A 15,145-nucleotide genomic window follows, 5' to 3' on the forward strand; every position below is an offset into this window, starting at 1 on the left:
CTACGATGCTGGTGCGCCCACTTTACCGCCCCAGCTAGCTCTACCTATCTTGTTGTGTGTGTGTCAATGACCCTCCTACTCACACCCTTGCCCACATCACCCATTGTTTTTCTCTGTATCAAGCCTCTACCTCTACACTTTTTCACTCCTCTCAGCTCCTCTGACTATGCAGCCTCCACATGCCTGTAAGCTTCTCCACCTCACGTATGCCATGCTCTTGACAGAACTTGTTGCTCTTCTCTTGTGTTTCATTGGTAGCATTTCATCTTTGACTACCCATTGCCCACTGTACTTGCATATGCTAATTGGGGCTTCTCCAAAATTAGGTGAAATTTATCTAATTAAACTTGTAAATTTAAAAAAAATTAGGGTTTTTTAAATTTGGTCCTTTTTCAAATCAAGGTCATAATCCTCCAATTAAACACTCCAGCATTTGATTAATTTGGGGGTTTTAATAAAATTGATCCATTAGCATCAAATTGGAGCCTTTGTAAACCCTGAAAATTGAGACATTTTATTTTTTTGGAAAAATTTAACTAATTAAAGCCTCATACGACACATTGAGTCTTCCGAGTTCTCTACCTAGCCCTTGAAAATGATTGGCTAAGCATCACTCGCTTAGCGCCAGCACCGCAAATGGAGACGGATATAATATCCCATTAATATTTATGTTTTTATATATTAGAGTCAACAAGGGTTCTATGCTCGGGTTGTCCCTCGAAAAAGATTTGTATTAAGTGTTTATGTGTTTTTTGTACCTTCACTTATAACAGGCTTTGTTTTATCTTTTATCCTTGCTATGAGATGGGGGGTGACGGAGTTGTCCTTATTGCTTCAGTCACCTTGTTGATTGGAGGATTGGCATGACATGTGAGATGTGCATGGCTAGGTCACTCCCTTGCAACATGTGATGGAGTTAGGAGATAGTTACTCTCTTTGTGTATTGGGTCTCACCGCCTTCGCTCTGAAGGGCAGTTTGTTAGGGGATAGTTACTTCCTTTGCATATTAGATCTCACCACCTTCGCTCCAAAGGGGGGTTTGTTGGGCATTCAGAGCCTCATGTGTATGTGTGTGAACCACTACTTAGGTGCGAACACCCCCTAATATCTAGATAACATAAGTGTGATGTGTGTGAACCACTACTTAGGTGCGAACACCCCCTAATATCTAGATAAAATAAGTGTGATGTGTCATGTGTGTGTTTGTGAGTGTGATTTGTTTGGGTCAAAACATAAGGTTGTTTACCTACAAAAAGTACATTGTACTTGATGATCTTTTGCATTAATCTAATTAATAATCATTGTACTGTTGTTTCTCTCTTGCCACTGTTGACTTATTCTCTATCTACAGTTCAACTCTCTCTCTCTCTCTCTCTCTCTCTCTCTCTCTCTCTCTCTCCACCATGGAGTTTCACCCACCATAGCATTGGGCTATCCATAACCCTAACCTATAGTTAACCCCATTTTGGGATTAACTTAGCATCTCTCCATTACATAAGAGAGCTAGCGCAATAAGTGTCATGAAATAGCACTCTAAACGTTGTAATTATGAGAATAGCTGGCTAGGCCACAAAACTATGTAATTTATAAGCATCTATTTCATCTTTCATTAAGTTTTGGGTGCCCAAGTGTGAATAAGGGCCAATTATATAAATAACATTATTCTCATAATGCAAGACACCTCCCTCTTTATGCCAATTGAGTCTAGTCTTATCTCCTTGCTCTCTTGCTTGTTTATGGGGTGTGTGTGTGTGAGAGAGAGAGAGTTAAGAGGAGAGAGAGCTACATTCTTGGTGCATGTTCCTTTCATGCTCGTATTCTTGAGTGTGAGAGTAGAGAGGAGTGAATGTCCTTGTATGGAGAATGGCAACCTCATGGTGACAGCTTGAGGAGAAGGCAAGAGAGTGGTGCTAGCTATCACTAGTAAAGCTTGGAGTCTACCATGATATGAGCTTGGACATCGACAAGTTTCCCATGACAAGTTAAGCTTGGAGGAGTATACTGCAATATGAGCTTGGACACTGACAAGTTTCCCATTACAAATTAAGGTGAGCATTGTCCATTGCACTAGGAGAGGGATGGTGTAACATGATGTAATATTTTTAGCACTATTTTGCTAGGAAACCACCAATCTTTTCTACTCTGTTTGCACCCGTTGTCATCTTCTTACAAGACTCTTTTTCTGTAATATGGCTATTAGAAGTTGCGTGATTGGTAGAGAAGCGAATAAGATATGGATAAAGTTGTGAAGAAAGAGGAGAAAAAGGGTCGTTTTGCATTGTTTTAGCATTTGAAGTTGTTATTTGCATTGTTTGAAAGATAGGAAAGCAACAAAACATGTATTTGCATCAACACTTACATGGTGTGAACTCCATAATCACGACTATGAATGTGCAGGGAACACCACGACATTTTCAAAAATCTTCAAAAATAAAAAAAATTAAGAGCCATTGATTCCATTGCTTGTTGTCATTTAAATATTTGTTGCAAGGGACCAAACTGGAAAAATTAAGATTTGCATCCCTGAATCATTGATTTTTCGTTGATACTTGCAGAATCACATTGCCATGATTCTACAGATTATCACAGCTGTGATTCTCATTTACAGCGTGTTTTTTGGCAAAATTTTATTTTTCACAATTTTCAGGATTACACATTTAATGCACCTTATCTCTGGAAGATTCCATCTTATCCAATTGTGATCATGGATAACGAATCACAGTCCATAATTATCAATCATGCCCGTGACTATCACCTTGTTGAAAATCACAATTCATGATTATTAATTGCACCCACATGAGTGTCATGTCACCAATCACGTTGCTAAAATCATGGCGCGTGATTGCCATGTCCAGAATCACGCTTAAGAATCACGCATGTGATCATTGATCATGTCATTATTACCACGTCACCAATAACGGTTGATAGGACTAGACCATTTGATAAGATAAACATATGAAATAGTGATTAGGGATATCACACAAAACTCATTTGAACAATCTGTAGGGTAAAGACCATCATCTTGATTTTACAAGGGATCATGGTCGTGATTGTCAACCTTACAAAATCACATCAATCGATATCTTTTAAAACAATAGAAGAAGTGCTTAGGGATGTTCCTAAGGGCTTCTTGACACTAGGGGAAGATGTGAGCAGTTGAGAATGAACCGAAATTTTGACATGAACGTGATTTTGTAGACATCTACCGTGATTCTGTAGAAACCTATCATTTGCAGATTTGAGAATTCCAAGAGTGTGAAAATCAAAAAAATTGGTCAGTTTAAAACCATTTCATGAACTTAGGGTCGAGAAGGTTTGTTGGTGAGACGACATCGCCCCTGGTGATAGTGCATCTAACTAACTAGGATCCTCCTACCAGAGAAGCTTAGGGCCAATTCACACGGTCAGCACACAAAGGAGTGTGTTTGCCTTGCACAAGCTAAATTCTTTTGAATCATCAAGTAGTGAGGAATCCATGGAAAATCCTCTTAATGAGGAAAGTGGCAGGGGAAGGGCACTTCTTCAACATTGTCTTCCATGGAAAATCATCAAGTAGTCAGAAATCTATGGAAAATCCTCTTAATGAGGAAGTGGTAGGGGAGAAGGGCACTTCTTCTTCAACACTATCTAGAGGGTTCATGGACTTCGCCTGAGGAATTTATCATATTGCAATTAAGCCCGTCACTTTGGTCTTCACTTGAGAAATATCATCATCCAATACTAGGAAGTGGTAAGGATGTGAGACCTTTCCATGATTCTGCACCATCTACGGTCTTTTGCTTGACCTCTGCATTGGTTCCCTCCCTCACGATACGCCCAACAACAACCTTAGGACTAACATTTGATGAGGCCATCACAAGCAATATGTAGGAGGGTTGTGGGTGGTGTACTCTACTAACAAGGCTTAGCTAAATGGTAATTGACAAAGTGCTATGGAGCTTATCTCTATAAATATAGGAGTGGGAGAGATGATAAAGAGACAATCCTTGAAATTTTGCAAAATTTTGCAACAAACAAAAAAAGCACCTTTCTTCTTTTTTAATGACAATAATAAAGACATCTTTCCTCATTTTCTACATCACAATAATAAAGAAGAGCGAGTATGTATCTTTTATTTTTATGCATGCAATTTTAGAAAAGCTTTCTTGCCTGCGTAAAGGCTTCATGTGGTTTGTGGCCGACCTTCCCTCTCTCTTCTCTCTCTCCCTCATTGTTTTCCTCTCATTTCCCTAAGACTTCTAACCATTTAATGCTCATAACGTGATTACTAGTCATTAATAGAAGACTATGTTCTGCAATACAATACCTACTTGAAAATGCAATGGACTAACAATATTCAACAAAACTTAACTTTAGTTTCATAATGCAATATGAGAAGCAAACTTTGTCTGGAATTAGGATCGCACAGTTCATAAACATTACTTTCATGAGAGAGAGAGAGAGAGAGAGAGAGAGAGAGAGAGAGGAGGGAGGGAGGGAGGGAGGGGGAGAGAGAAAGATATTACATAATGAGGTTACAGAAGTCCCAAAATACTATAGGACATGAAATGAGAAAATTTGGCATGTGAAATTTCATGCATTCAATGATCTAAATTAGGGTAGGTTCTCCTATGAGACAAGGCATTGTATAGCTCCAAGTCCGAGAGGATAGGTTGGTGGATGAACATATTCTCCTTCTGGCTCAAGCTAAGAACACACAAATATATGAAGTGAAAGTGCTTGCATGCAAGATAAGGCTTCTTCTTGGATTCTCTATCTACAAAATTTGGACACGTACAACACGGTTTGCCTTTCACATGCACATCATATTTTCCAACGTGTGTATCACCCCCATACAATTTGATCGTGAAAACTTCACGCTTGTGCTCCAGCCTCCACACTTATTCTACCACCGTAGCTTTCATTTTCAAAGTGTCCTTTATTTTTTTGCCACTTCCTCTGATATGGACGTGTAGTACTTGACTCATGCCGTTTCGCATACCTGAGCCACCTGTCTCTGTGTTCGTAATGGACCCACATGGTGGTTCTTTATTACTTGTTATTCTAAAGGACCTTGTAGCCCCCCACTGCTACTAGGTGGGGTGGGCATGACACCTTCTGCATTCTTGCTCTCCACCTGGTATTCACCTTCCCATAATGAATAGACCTCCTTGTTTGTGAGGTTAGTTCCTATAGCAACATGCCATATCTTGGGTGGCCCGATTGGGCTTTGGTTCTTGTTGGTGTCCACAATATAGCAATAAAGCACGTGAGTAGGGAAAAACCACATCCATTGTCTGATGAGACCATTGCGATACCCTTCAAATGATGATGTAGGCACACACTTTGTAGATTTGGCTATGTGTTGCCCACACCTCTTACCACCAGGAGGCGTCCCACTAGATGTGACCTTGTTGCCAATGCATGTCCTTTTGACTGTCCACATTGCTTCATTCACCTTGCGCTCAATCACACTAAACTTTGTGACTTTCACTGTTCTTTGAGGAGTAGTGGTTGTATCATGCTCCTTAAAATTGATCTTCTTTGGCCTCCCTCCATATTTGTGATCTCGTATATACACATTATACTCCAGATGATACGTGGACTCATCATCAATATCAATGTGACCACAACAGCTGGTCTCTTTGTGATGTGAAATTTCTTTGGGTCCCCCTCAACCCAATAGGAACAACCATTGATATATTACTTAAATGAGCTTGAAACCAAAGAATGTGCTCGTATAGAAACAAGATCCAAAATAATTCTCAAAGCATCTATGGAAAAACTTTGTCAAATCACTACTTAGAGAGTGATGGCATGAATGTAAACACTACCTTTATGTCATGATAATCTTAGATGGAATGTTGGTATTAGCTTTATCATTATGAAGTGCTGAGAGAAATGGGGGTAGTCTCTTATGGATGATACAATTTTGGTAATGAAGCTAGCTGATAATGCCATTGTGAAGCCTATGGGACTTTTACAGAACATTAAATCAAGACATTTAGCATGGGTTTCTATCACTCCTTTGTACAAATAAACTTTGGTTAGTAGGCTAACTCCTATGATTACATCCTAGGATGCCCCTTTATATGAGAGAAGTAAGGGTGGGTGAGATATTAAATATATCTACATCCAAAAGAGGGACCAAACTCTAAAATTCAACTTATGTACATGAAAGTCCCACCCCATGAGTGAAGGTCCTCTAGAAGATTTGGTCAGACTGCAAGATCCACTACAGTAAACCTTTGTCACACATGTAATAAAATATTGGAAGATAAATGTGAGAGTTCATAGTTTGTACCGTTCCCAGAGCTATAAGACTCCTAGAATTGGATGCATATTCTGGCAACAATGAACATTCTTTGAAAAAGACATGCTTGGAAATAGCTTTTATTTACATGCTGCCCCATGTTGCGAATGCTTACGAGTGATGAAGATGCTTTTGATAAGGAAATAATGGCAAGGAAATGTGAAGATGAAGAATCATGATTTTCAAAGGTAGGGAGCATTGGCTTCATTAACATTGAAGCCATAGATACCCACATTGATTTTTGCTACCTTTGGTAAAAGAAACTTTATACAATATTTACTCTCACCATAACAGTGGCCATTAAAAGGGAAGAACCAACTTAAACACTAAAAAAGGAAAAGCTTTTGCATTTAGCAAGATGCACTAGAAAGAAATCTTTGGCCAAAGCCAAAAGGAGGCCAAACAAAAAGTTGAAGAAAGTACTAAGGTAGAAAACCTTAGACAAGTCCTAGAGAATTTCAAATTATATAATTTGAGAAGACCTTAGACAAGTCCTAGAGCACTTCAAATACAATGTGGGAGACCACTTTGTGTAATTTGAGAAAGCAAAAAAGACCCTTTAAAGTATCATATGATAGGCTGATCAAAGTTAAGGAGGTTAGCTGAACTTGGCGAGGAGGCAAATCCAGTTTTTATTGGAAAAGCCTTTAGAGGAAAAGGATCTCATTGATTTCCTCACATATTTCTAGGATTTCTTTGCCTAGAAATACACAAACATGAAAGTTACACCTCTCAAATTGGTGAAGCATACCATTTCCCATTTTGTGGATGGATCAAAGCCAATAAAGTAACAAGATTATTTAATGAATCTTAAGTATTCAAAGATGGTAAGAGAAGAGATTGATAGGCTTGTCAAAGCTAAATTCATCTACAAATTTGAACATACAAATGGGTCTTGCCCATTGTGATAGTTCCTAATAAGAAGAATGGCAAAGTGAGGGTGTGCCTTAAGCTCAAAAAAGCTAATGATGCCTTGTCAACAAGGATCACTATCCTCTACCATTCATGGAACATGAGTTAGAGCGAGTAGCAAGAAAGGAGGCTTATAGCTTCCTATATGGATTCTCGGGCTATAACTAGGCATTGATAGACCCAAAGATTAGCATAAGACAACCTTTGTTACTAAATACATACATGATTATGCCATTTGGGTTAACCTATTCCTTATGAACATTCCAAATATTGATGTTTACTACATACATGGAGTATATGTAGAAATTCCTTGAAGTCTTCATGGAAGACATTTGTGTCAATTCTATGTGAAAAGCACATATATGGTGTCTTACAAAGGAGTTGGAGAGATGTAGGTTATACCAAAGATCTCTCTAAACCCTTTGAAATGGTAAAGCATAGAGTGATTTTAGGAGACATCATCTCATGGAAGACCTTTGTGTCAATTCTATGTAGAAGAAGGCATACATATGGTGTCTCAGGAGGAGAGATGTAAGTTATACCAAATATCTCTCTAAACACTTTGAAATGCTATTTAGGGTAAAGCATAGAGTGAATTAGGGAGATATCATCTCAAAAAGTGAGATTTGGGAGACATCATCTAAAAAAATTACATTTAAATTGATGATAGTAAGGTGAGAATCATTCTTAAGCTACCAACCCTAACAGACTTCAAGGGTGTCTAATGCTTTATGGAGAATGATGTAGCCAAACCCTTGTACCATTCGCTCATCATCTTTGACTAGAGAGTGCCACCATGCTTGTAACACTCTCAAGAAAGCCATGTCCAGTGCATCAATCGTCTTGAAAGTTCCTTGTTTGGTACTATTCACTAATCATCTTTGAGAGGACTAAAGAGTGCTAGCATGCTTATAATACTCTCAAGAAAGCCTTGTCCAATACACCAATCCTCCTCAGATCTCCAAACAAGGGATTTATAATTGGATACCCAACCTATAGAGCTTAATATAAATTTTCTTATCAGCTTTGCTAGTCGCGTGCCAATTGAATGAAGCTGAAGAAAACTATACCACCACCAAAAGAGAGGGCTTAGTCATGATTTATGCTATTGATAGGTATCACGATTCTCTTTTGTATACTAAATTTACATATTTTGTAGACCATCAAGCACTTCTTTATCTTGTGTGAATAGTCCATGCACTAAGGGTATTCTAATGGAGTTTGATTTTACTATCACTAGGTGACACTACAAGCAAGGCCAAGATGGGATCATAAAATGATGTGTTAAAGAAAATGAATTTATCTTGATCCTTGAACAACCCCACTTTTTGGTGTTTATTGGACCACCTACACCCTTTAATTTGACCTATGGACTCAACACAATTTTACCCATGAAATTCTTAGTGCTAAGCTTAAGAATTATGGTGAAGAAATAATCCTCAAGAAATATCTAATCGGAGTGACTCTTTGAGCCTGAGAACCTATAAAAATTATGGCTCAAATTAGTCTACAAAATGATTTTTGAAAACTATGGAAAAAGTAGTGGTTCAATGACAGACTCAAGGACAAGGAAATGAATAGAGTTATGGTCCTTACCACAAATAAAAAAATGCACGCTAAAGTACATAGAGGGCTTGGACCATTATGAGTCTCTAAGATCACTTTCCAAGGTGTAGTATGCATAGAAACATTAGATGGTTTCAAGATGGATGGATACTTCAATGAAAGCAAGCTACACCACTACTACAAAACTTTAATAGTAATGCCTCAAAGAAAATCCACCTCAAAAAGGAGGAAATAGGCTCACATGAAATGAAAAGCCTAGAAGCCAAGGAAAGGTAGAATATAAGCTCAACTAAAGGGACATATCCATAAACATGGCCCAAGTCATTGACTTGAAAGAAGAAGACTGGGAAGTGAAGCTAGTCCCGCATTACCACCACACCAAGATCAGATTTTAATAGAAGCTAGCTTTGGTAGATACTAGGGCTAGCCATAACCTTATATATCACCAAACCTCATGTACACCAAGCCAACTTGAACTTACACAAACCAAGGATTACATCAAAACTATAGACTCAAGCACTATTGCATATGCCTTGGGCTTTCACCACTCTATTTCACATTAGCAATAATCCCTTAAAACAAAAATTTTACCTAATGCTCGTAAGAACTATGCATGGTGTCAAATTAATTTTTGGGATTCAAGAACTACAATGCTACAAGTTGCCTTAGGGTAGGTGACCATCCTCATGACAACGAAGAACTTGAGTCAATGAACTCTCGAGATGAAGGAAGGAAATGATAACCCCAACTCTGAGAGACCTTCCTAGCATAGGGTTCCCACCAACCCCAGCAACCACTTCCCTAAAGAAGAGACCTATACTCTAATGAAGGCTAGGTGAGTAACCCCAATCCATCAAAAGCCTCACCACCAAAACAAGTGGCAACCTCATCTTTAACTACCCTCTTGAAGATCACACCTCACCTACTAGCCCCACGAACTCCCCAACCACTAACACCAGTAACTCCCCAACCACTAACCTAACTAACCCTTCATCCACTAGTAATTCCCCAGCCACACTAACCCAACTAACCCCTCATCTATGAAATCTAAATAAAATCACAATATCATGAGACTTTAGAGTCTAAAAGTCGTATCATCACCAGTGTCAAATAGCAATGTGGGTGCCATTACCTTCATAGTGCCTAAGGGCAATATTATGAAGGCAATGATGCAATCTAGATTCCTAACAGATCCATGGATAATACCACATCCACCTACCATTACCAAGTCAAATAAGAAGAAAATCCACCCTCACCATGGAACACCACACAAGACCTATTGGGTTGCCTTGAGATTATGAAGATAATAACAAGCCATGCGTTCCCAAGAATCCTAGCCTTTAAGCTCTAGAAAAAGAAAGCAAATAAGATCCAAACCCACATTAAAGAGAAGGGTGCTAGATGCATCTCTCATAGCACAAGGATATTATGAAGGTAACACTAGGATTTGGTTTCCAAAGTCTACCTCTACCATTGTGCACCAAACCTGTTCCACACATTTCCCATTATCCAAATCTAAGAAGCCATACCCAAACCAAAGTTTCACAAGGAAATATAGGTATTTCCATAAGGGAAAGGAAAAATAGAATAGGACCCCTAAGCCACATAAATCCCATCATCACTACCTATACCAAAGCTGCAATCCATAGTTCTTAATTTGACTCTCACCACAATAATTAAAGAATCCATCAAAGCTCTCTATACTAGCTTTTGACCTCATGTCAAAGAAATAGGTCAAAGAGATTCAAAGAAAGCACGAGTGTTGGGAGAATTAAGGAAAGCAACAAAAAGAAGAAAGCAATTATGAAGGAGTCCATCAGACAAAGAAGTCTTCACAATCAAAGCTAGTATTTCCATTCTAAGTCCCCCTTAAAAATACATAAAGGAATAAGAAAAGTGTTGAGGAAAGTAGGTATAAGAAGGAGAACATATGAAGAAATTAGCACAACAAAGAAAGTAGAGGTGTTAGAGCTAGGAGGTGGAAATTAGGTATAAGAAGGAGAACATATTGAAGAAAGTGTTGAGGAAAGTAGGTATAAGATGATGAAATTCATGGATCTAGTGCCAAAGCTATGGAGGCTCAAAATTAATCGTCTCCATGATTCGATAATTAACAAGGAGTAAACACTAATAAGTATGCTAATCAAGAGACAAGTACTCAAAGCAAGTTCTCAAAATCTTATAATCACATTGCATTAGCTTGATCCAAATACATCATTATATAGCTTTCATGGAGCTCCATCCCACAAGATATGTGTGCCCTTGTGTCATCCATGTGTCCATAAATGCTCACACTACATATGCCACCTTGTTCTTTCCATGTGCTACCTTTTTTACCATTGACTTCACCTTTTACAAGTGACCATACAGATCAACCTTTCATCTAGGACCCTTATTCTTTTCTTCTTCTCTTTGTTAATGTACATGTTTCTTTTATTTCTTGTGTGACTCACTCCCTACCTGTCTTGTGCTCCATGGCACAACATTTGTCAACACCCCCCTTGGTGCCATATTTTTGGGCTAATCCAAGGTGGTCGGATGTGAGGTTTATAACATATCATCAACCCCCTCATTTTTTACTTGGTTGGGTAACTCAAAGGTTCTTTTGGCTTGGTTACTCTCTAGGAGCTCAGAGGTTATTTTAGATATGGTCAGGTTGATTTTCACTCCCCCAAGGTGCTACTTTGGCTACTCTTGGTGGTCGAGTATTACAACATTTTGGCTTGGGTAGTGAGGAATTTTTTGCGTGCTCATTTGGCCGCTTTACATCAAAGGTTACATCTTTTTTCTACTCATGGTCGAGACTTTGCCTGCTCGTATTGGTGGAATTTACAAAGGTCATAAAATAACATATTAAATTTCACATGTTGACGACAATCCGGAAAATGGATGACCACCTTAGTGATGTCCAAGATTTTGCCAATGAGATTCGATGATGAAAACACTCTTGCAAACATCATGTGTGTTGAAGAAGCCCATGATGTAAGAGATGCCCAAAGTATACCTATGGCACTTTTATACAAAGATGAGCCATTAAAAAATAGTCAGTGTGACCACACCCTCGTGAAAATTATTTTAAAGGATGAAAATTTTTTTAAATGTTTTTGTTTTACCTTTTTAATGAAAGTGGAAACCTTATCTCTAAGCTGCTCTGATGTGTTATGCACTGCATAATGATTGATTGTCTTCTCTTTTCTTTGCGACCAAACTATTGATTGCTGTCAAGGCTGCTTTGTCTTGGCTTCTATGGCCATTGCTCCCCTTGCACTGTTGTACTATGTATGTACTATGCTACGGATTCTTCTCCGTATCACGATGGTAAATTTTGTTGATTGTCTTCTTGAAGTCTTATCTGGATGCCCCCCGCACCTCAATCGGCTTACAATACTACTCAAGTGTTTGTTTCCTTGCATGTTGCCATAGATCTCAATGGTGGTTGTTTCTAATACTGACTCTTGTGCATAAAAGAACCTCTTCTTCTTGTTTGCTATAGCTTGCTATGGCTGAGGCAAGAGTTGCTTTCTTGACACACAAAAAAATCACCGAAAGAGCAGTTGGAATGAAGACATGATTTCTAAACCCTACTCACTTCCTTATTAAGATACTAATAACCTCCTAATGCTAAGCACAACCATGGCTCTGATACCATGATGAAATTCATGGATCTAGTACCAAGGCTATGGAGGGTCAAAATTAATCATCTCCATGATTAGATAATTAATAAGGAGTAAACACTAATAAGGATGCTAATCAAGAGACAAGTACTTAAAGCAAATTCTCAAAATCACATAATCTCATTGCATTAGTTGGATCCAAATACATCATTTTTATATAGCTTTCATGGAGCTCCATCCCACAAGATATGTGCACTTGTGTCATCCATGTGTCCATAAATGCTCACACTACATGTGCCACCTTGTGCTTTCTAGTGTTACCTTTTTTTACCATTGACTTCAACTTTTACAAGTGACCATACAAATCAACCTTTGATCTAGGACCCTTGGTCTTTTCTTCTTCTCCTTTTTAATGTACATGATTCTTTTATTGCTTGTGTCACTCGCTTCCTACCTTCCTTGTGCTCAATGGCACCATATTTCTCAACATAAGAAGAAAAACATATTGAATAAACTAACATAACAAAGAACGCTAGAGGTGTTAGAGCTAGGACTTGGAGACACCATCATGATCCAAAGGAGGTGAAACAAATGAAGACACATAAAGGGTGCATATTTTCCTATACAACCCACACAAGTCATTCAATAAGGTCTTAGGACTTCATAGATAATTAAATGTGTAGGTACACAGACAGAAAACCACATAAATTTGGGTAAAAAAATACTTAGAAATATTAAATTTTTACTAAGAGGTCTAGGAATGTATGTTTTTTATATGTATTTATAGACGTTGGCAGTAACCACAAGCGTACCTAGCCATGTGCGCACATATGTTCTCAGTTTATCGATGCATACATGTGCCTACATTTTATCTATGCACGCATGTTTGTTCTCACTTTGTCTATGCACATACATTCCTTCATAGTATGTTCTCTAAAAATGTCCATATCTACTCCATTTTTTAGTGCACATACATTCTTTCATAGTATGTTCTCTAAAAATGTGCAAATTTGACACGGTACACATGCGCTTGTCTATGTATACATCTCCACTATGCACACATATTCTCAATTTTTCTCATTGGCACCATTCCCTCTCCATCTATAATTACTCTTTTCAATGCAATTCGACACTGCACACATGTACCTGTCTATGTATACATGTATGTACACCCACTTGTCTATGTATACATGTATGTACACCTGCTTGTCAATGTATACATGTATAAACACAACACATGTACCCATGTATGTATCTTACATCAAACCTTCTCATTCAACACGTCTACTAGTTGCAAAAAAATATTGGCTCTATCCCACACAATTGGTGCTAACAAAATAGTACTTAAAGCTTCTGTTGTTGTGTCATTCAAGGCAACGATCAGCATGATCACATCATTCACGACCATGATCATGGCCATGATTACTAGTCACGTTGAGTGAAATTGCAAAAAGGCATGCGATTATTTCATTTCTAGGCATATAACACTCCTAAGGCTAAAAAAGGATGAGTTAGAATAGTTTTTGGGGTGTGATTGGGCAGGTGGAAGAATCACGGCCATGATTCCACTAGAATCACAATGTGTAGACAGTGAGGGTTTGACCATGATAAGGTTTAAACTAGGTCCTAAAGCATTTCAGGACTGATTTTTGTCCTTCCAAGATGATGATGGTGGGAAGAAGTAATGTGATATGATTCTACATTCACGGCCATGATTTTGCAGAATCACAGTGGTGAATCTGAGTTTTGCACAGCGAGAGTGTTTGTTATTTTGTTTTATGGGGCCTGCTGTGTAGGATCATTGTGTTTTTCTAGCCTAATGCTCTATGAGTTATGCCCAAGTATATATGGATGAAGCTCTTGATGTAGAGGGTGTGTTGGTGTAACTTTTTTAGCTCCTCTATGGAACATGGAAACTCTTGTTCCATCCATTGAATCAGCCAGTCCATAGTATCTATAGCACATTCTTGTGTGAATTTATCTTTCTTCAACATGTGGTTGTGTTGTCTGCTCTATGACAGATTTGCCTTTGGGGCATGGAATTGGGTAATTCACCTATTTTATCCCAGTTATCTTGGCATCTCTTGTGACATCAAGTAAGGAAGGTTCTTATGGCTTTTCTTAGGCTCTTGTGGCTTCCCAGTCACCTTTTCAGTGGGTTACTTCCATCTCTATTCCCACCTAGTCTCGACCTTGCGGTGGTTTGACTTAGTGAGCTCAGGTCATAGACTTGGTTTTGTTTCAAAGGCACCCATACTTGCTTTGTTACTTGATGTGGTAGAATGGTGTGCTTGGTTGGGTCCCATGTCTACCTTCTATCTCTCTTACCACTTTTCCTAGCTGGTTTGTTCGTGGTGGTTGGGGTGATTAGTGGTTTGCTAACGAGGTTTTTACATAGATGGCCTGGCCTCAGGCTTTATGACTTGGGTACCCATATTTTCATATTCCTTTCATAGTATCCATGTGCTTTTACATAGATGGCCTAGCCTCAAGGCTATGTGACTTGGGTACCCATATTTTCATATTCCTTTGATAGTATCCATGTGCTTTTAATAGTCACTTAAGAACCTAATAGTGTTTCTAATAGTCACTTAAGAACCCAATAGTGTTAAACATGAGGCTGTTGGCTCTTAGAGTTTTGATGTGGAGTAGGATTCGAGCTTCTGTGTGTCACACTTACTGCTTCCCTCTGGGGTATTGGTAGTACCTTGGGTGCAGGAAGACATAATATCATCTTGGGTGTTTGGCGGTTGCTCAATTG

Source organism: Cibotium barometz, chromosome 3, assembly GCF_041138505.1.
Source record: "Cibotium barometz isolate CiBa-2024 chromosome 3, ASM4113850v1, whole genome shotgun sequence".
Classification (NCBI taxonomy): Eukaryota; Viridiplantae; Streptophyta; class Polypodiopsida; order Cyatheales; family Cibotiaceae; genus Cibotium; species Cibotium barometz.